Here is a 6,506-nt window from a genome sequence, read left to right as displayed (position 1 = left end):
TGACATGCTGCTTCCTTTTCAAGGTGGTCTGAAGCAGCAGGAGTTTTCACGCTCTAGCTTTAAAGAATATCATCTAAATGCAAATATGAATTTTGCTTGCTTTTTAAAAATTATTTTCTGAACTTATGTAGGTTCTACCATTGTGTTTATTGCCAGGATAGCATCTGTCATGGAATTCCTTTCAGTTGGTTCTCAGAGGTATGTGTATCTGGAATATATTCTTCATTGGGCTGTATTGATGGGAGAGAAAGCAAAATCTAGGAGTGGAAATATATAATAAAGGGAAAGATTTCCAATAGCATTTAATGGTGCTTTTTTCTTTGTAAAGGTGTAGTAAATACTCCTTAGGAGCAGTGAGCAGTGTCTCATTCTCCTGGCTGTGGGGTTCACAACTATGTAATTTTCCCTAGCTTTCACTGACTAGAGACTTGTTTTGAGGTGTCACCAGGAAAACTAGGAACAGGGTAGATCCATTAGATGAGGCGCTATTGTCCTAGTAGGTGTTGAATCCATGTTCTTTGGAAATGCATAATATTTAGGCTGGAACCCTTAAAAAATAAATTTAGGGTGTTAGAGAATTGAGATAACCGTAATTGTCAAATTTTTACATCATGTTTAGCCTTAGCTTGCTCAAAAAAGTATTTAAAATTAGTTTCCTTCCTTCCTTTTTAAAATTTGTGTTTAAAAACAGAACTTTCTTATTATCCATCTAGAAAGAGAAAAATAGTAAGGAAATGGTGTTGAAACTGAGGTAGATTTTTTCAGCTTCCTTATTTCATGTGCTTTGAAATAAAAAAACTCCAAACTAATGACTAGGACTTGCAGTACTAAATAAAAGTAAATTGATTTGCAATTTGTGCTGGTATTTTTTTTTCTTCTGTGAATGTGCTGTTATGATATCTGGCTGCTTTTTTTCATAGTTCTTTTCAGAGGTTTGTCACATTATTCAAGATAATAATTTTCCCATTTCTCTACTAAACGAGACTCCTAATGACTCATAAGTGAAGAAGGATGATTGTGAGTCAATATTGATTTACCTGATACTTTCTTTCAAACAACTGTTAGTATGATTATTTTGTATCCTTGTATAAAAGCGAGTGTGGGAGATAGATTTTGGTTATTGTCAGCTAGCTACTTCAATGTAGCACGACATGAGATGGCTTATCCTTTTATCAGGGGGCTTAATTTTGAAGCCGAATTTTGTTTCTGCTTTCTCTCCTTGGAAACTGTTTTTTGCAAGTCACATTGGAAAACGGAATATTTTTTTTTGTGGTGCAATAAAAGAACTCCCATAGAGACAGATGTGCTCGTTGCTCTTTATTAAAAGAAAAATTCAAATCCCAACAAGTCCACAAATGATTAGTTGGCAAGAGGTTTGCCCCTGAAAACTTGGCAGATTCAGAAGGAAAAGGCAAGTGCAGTGTAATCAATGGAAGGGTATTTGTTCATCACTTTATAGTAGATATATTTATTGTTTATGCTGACAGAGAGCAAAGTCTAAATGGTATGTGGTGTAAGGTACATTGAAAGCATTCTCTGCACCATTTTTAGCTTTGCAACCATAGCTATATATTTATTCTGTTAGCTTGCTCCTGTCTATTTATTGGTACTCCAGATTGCACTGTCCTTTCCTTGCCTTGTGATTAACTTGTCTGAATTTGCTAATTCCATTACATCTTTCCATCCATATTGTGATGCTGGTACTTTCTGTGAGATTTCTTTCATGATTTTTTCATTATCATATCCTGCTTTCTTACATCTATGGTAAATAGCACTGAGATGTGGCCTGTTTCATGTTCTAATGTACACATCTGGTTTAACCCCAGCCAGCAGCCAAGCCCCACACAGCCACTCACTTCCCCACTGGTGTCGTCAGGGAGAGACTCAGAAGGGTAAAATAGAGAAAACTGGGTTGAAAGGAAGACAGTTTAATAGGGAAAGCAAAACCCACACACATGAGCAAAGAAAAACAAGGAATTAATTAATTGCTTCTCATGGGCAGGCAGGTGTTCAACCATTTCCAGGACAGCAGGACCCCATCATGTGCAATGGTTACTTGGGAAGACAAAACCATCACTCCAAACATCCCCTTATTCTTCCTTCTTCCCCCCACTTTGTATACTGAGCACAATGTCATCTGATCTGGAATATCCCTTCGGTTGGTTTAGGTCACCTCTCTCAGCTGTGTCTCCTCCCAGCTTTCCATGCAAAACCAGCACTGCATCTATTACCCTATTAATTCATGGGTAGAGGTTTATGTGATTGGGAGGAATGTGCTCTGAGCTCAGAATGAGTTTTTAGGACCTGGTAGATTTAATGCAGTAGCCCCAGACAGGACAGCCCTGACTGACTTTGGAGCTTGTTTTCTTTTTTTTTCCCCCTTTTCCTTTAAATTTACCTCTGTATTGCACCCTAGAATGTAGAACAGTGCAAGAGCAATTTTCAATTTTACATTTTCCCTATATATTGGTGTCTTGAGCTTCTGTTAGAGAGGTAAGCCCATCCTGCCTTTTGTTCAGACACTATGGTAGCTCAGTGACTCTGCTTCCTTTCACAGCTGCAGTTAGTTTCAAGATGAAGCAGGCAGGATACAGTTAATATTTATGACATCTGTGCTAAGGAGAGACCTTTTCCCTAGAAGTACCAAGGAAGTATTATGTTATAGAGCTTTGGAATACATGTAAATAAAATCAGTGGCTAGCAGCTTTCCTTCAGGGTATTTCCAGGTCTCAGGTTTAGTCAGAGATGCTACAACTCATGAACACATGAACAGTAGCATTTCCTCCTCTCATCTTTACACTCATTATTCTCAAGAGTAAAGGCAAAGCACACCATTTGATGTGCATGTTTATTCTCTTTTAATTTAGGATAATATTAAACAGTACTTGATGAGTTTGTTGAGACAAACTGAGCATTAGTCACTAAAAGGGGGCTAAAAATACTAGTAGTAGAAACATGTGCTGTCTCAGCCCACTCTAAGATTGCTTCCCATGTTAAAATTGTTTGAAAAAAATGAGTCTGATATCTGTTGGACATCAAGGGGCACAGTTAAAATGTACAGCTTGTGTGACTCCTCTGAGAGAGCCCCTGGACACTGTGGCATTGCAGCTGGAGCTAGAGCCCTACTTGCTAGTTTTTATCAGGGGTTACTATCTCATCCTGAAGAAAGGTGGAAACGTCACCAAGTCATTAAGGTGAATTTTTTGCTCCAAAAAGTTGATTTTGAATTGCTGCTCCAGATCAAGTGACTTAGATGTGTAAATATTTCTGGTTCATTTCTGCTGTCAGCCTCTCATTTGGTCTTTGCCCTAGTTTGATTTTTTTTTCTTGAGCAGTGGCTGTAGTCAGAGGGAAATTTTGAATGCTGTCTCATTGGTTTTTTTCTTTCTTTTTGATTGAATACTTTCCCTGATGGGCTTTATTTCTGTTGGCAATTATTAAAATCCATGTTCTCTCTTTCCCTTATCTCACTGGCTATATGCATCAGTGGAGTGCTTCCTTTTCCTGCACTGTCTATGGTAACACACTCCAGTGCTGCTTCATCTCTCCTTGAGAGTCGATCTTTTGCACTTTCTTTCTCTGTTCATCTAATGTCCCCTGGAAGATGTAAAGGGAACAGTCCTTAAGAAGGCATTTTTTTCTCTCTTTGAACACATTGTTTCTAATATCCACACTGTTTGTTTGTTTCCTGATTTCTTTTCTTTAAAAATATGCATAATGTTAATATTTCTTCTGTGCCATGGAATTGGGGGACTTAGACAAGCACTGGATTTGGAAAGAAATTCAAGTTATCCGCTCTTTTCTGACCTCTTGCTGCTAGGGAAGCACACTCAGACTGTATCAACTAGATCTATACTTTCTGGGTAAGGTGTGAAACAACTACATAATTTCAAGTGGAACATAGCAGAAATGGCAAGACAAATGCATCTTTAGGACCCTGAGATCAGCTCAGTTGGTCAGAGCATGGTGCTAATAAAGCCAAGGTTGCATATTTTATCCCCATATGGGCCATTCACTTCAGAGTTGGACTTGATGATGCTTGTGGGTGTCTTCCAACTCAGAATATTCCATGATTCTGTTTAAAGACCCTACTGAGAGGTAAAGTTTATAAATTCTGAAATGGCAAATAAGCAGAGTATTTGGGAGTTACAAAAAATAACATTCATCTGTCCCTTTAAAACAGAAAAAAACCTTGGCAGTTAACTCCCCTACATATTGCCTCCAGGAACAAACAGGGAAAAAGCTAAAGAGCTGTCTGGACAGGGACACTCACAGTGGGAAAAAACTTGTGTGCCATATGTCCCCCTTCCATCTGTGTATGCTCTCTTCTGGGTCGTGACATCTGGTTCTGCTTGATATCTGGCTCTGATTCCTGTATTTTTAAAGTAAATGGGACTTAATTCTCCTCAGAGACTGAAGAGAATAGACCACATGCTGACTTTTAAAAGAAAAGCCAAGTTTTTCATAAAAATATGTTTCCTCATCCTAGATCTGAATGGCTTGATACACATATGCATTTAAATGAGCCAAAGATGTGCCAGCACCGTCTGCTGTCACTTTTAAAAAGCTGCTAACTTTGGCATGTTTGACATTTTTGGAGGGTTGGACCATAAAGTTTGTTGGGTACCTAAATTAGAAGATGAATTGGCTTATTATTAAGGAGAGGATCACATACAAGAGAGCAGACAGCTGAGGATGGGAAAAGATTGAGTGTTCCAGGGTGAGCCACAGAAGCTGGCTGCGGGGATCCTGAAACCCCTGGAGCTGTGAGCCGCACCAGCCTTGTGCTGTGCACTGCCTCCACCTAGTGATGCCTGACACTGAAGCTCCCCCCTTCCAATAAAAGCCACACTGTTTACATGAGATCATAATGAAGTTCTGCTGCTAATAATGCCAAGCCCACAGCATTAAAGAAAAAAAAGCACACCCAAGAGAGAGCAAAAAAAGGAAGATGCTTTGACAACTGCTGTTCTGAATTATACTGTAATTATTATTTTTAATGCTTTTTCTGTCCTTTTTAAGAACTAGCAGGGAATTTAGTAGAAAATGAGAGTTTTGGCCTTTGAGTCTGTACAATTGTTAATCCAGAGCCTCAGAGCTGATTGGGATATGGGGAGTAGTAGAGCTCTGTAGAGCTGTGTTTCTTAATCAGCCTCCAGCATATGTCAATTAGATCTAATCGAGCAACTCTTGCCTTGATTATTCCAAGAAGAAGACTACTATTGGAGACCACTTCATCTGGCATCTGCATTCATCAGATCTGCTGTGCATAATGGCTGGAGGATCATTACTGGCCATGTGCTACCCAGGCAACTGAGAGTCCTAGAATTTACTTGACATAGTGATAGATGAGGAATTTGTGCCTAATTTAATGATCTAGTCCCCTGAGCTGTGAATAAATGGATCCAATAGTTACATGAGAAAATCTTGGAGTCTTGGATGCTGAATTGTTTATAGGAAACCAGACAGCAAATGGACAGTAGGCCCCTGGAGTCCCTGAAGAAGAATTGCCTCAAGGCTGCCATCGAGAGGAGCAGCTAGTGCATCATGAAGATAATCTGAAATGGAACATCAATGCATTCTCGGGAGCAGAAAGCACTGGCTGCCTGAAATTACCAATCCTCAATTCCCAATCCTTACCTTCAGTGGTGTGCTCAGATCCCAAGGGACCTTGCAAACTCTTTTCCTAATGATATGTAGTGTTTTTTGTTTTTTACCCCCTAGTTAATAATCTATAGCCACATGGTTTGTAAATTGAGGAGAATTTGCAAAATGAAAGTGATCAGGAGGTTTCAAAGTCTATCCAGGACCTTGGCTGTTAAAATGTTATTATTGTTGTTGTTAATATTGATATCAATAATAAGTGCAGCCAAATAAAAAATCTTGCTATGGTTATGGCTCAGGCAAAATGATTCTGCGTTCCAGAACTAATAGTGAAGATGAGACTGCAGAACGTGATTAAAGCAATTAGCTCAAGGAGGCTGGGGCAGTGTGGTTCATAATTCAATAGCTTTCAGTAGCAGTGGATTTTGTAGTGAGCACTCAGATGATCATTCTTAAAGCTTTGTAGTAGTATATGCATTAAGATACATGAAGGTCCCTTGATGACTGAAGGGACCCAGAGCAGCCCCAGCCACGCTCCTTGTGTGCGCATGATATCTCAAAGATGTGCCCATGCACCCTCAAAAATGCAGGGCTGCCATGACTGAATTTTTCTGTCCCAGCTATGGGAGGCTGTGAGCAGTCGCTGATATCTTTGGATAGGCTAAGAATTATGGAAGAGAAGGGCTTAGTGGGTTTGGTGAGGCTTCAGGAATCTTTGAGTCAGGCCATGCATTTGTTTCTGTTCTTCATTTTATCTCTCTTCCTTGAAACTCACCAAAAGAGATGGCCTCTAGCTGGCCTCATACTCAGCATCACACAGCTGTGTCTCTCAAAAAACCAACCCCCTTACTCATATGTTTGCACTTGTAAATTACAACAGCTCTTAGCTGGGATTGGCCTAG

This window comes from Camarhynchus parvulus, chromosome 1 (genome assembly GCF_901933205.1).
Source record: "Camarhynchus parvulus chromosome 1, STF_HiC, whole genome shotgun sequence".
Lineage (NCBI taxonomy): Eukaryota > Metazoa > Chordata > Aves > Passeriformes > Thraupidae > Camarhynchus > Camarhynchus parvulus.
Note: the sequence above shows the minus strand (reverse complement) of the source record.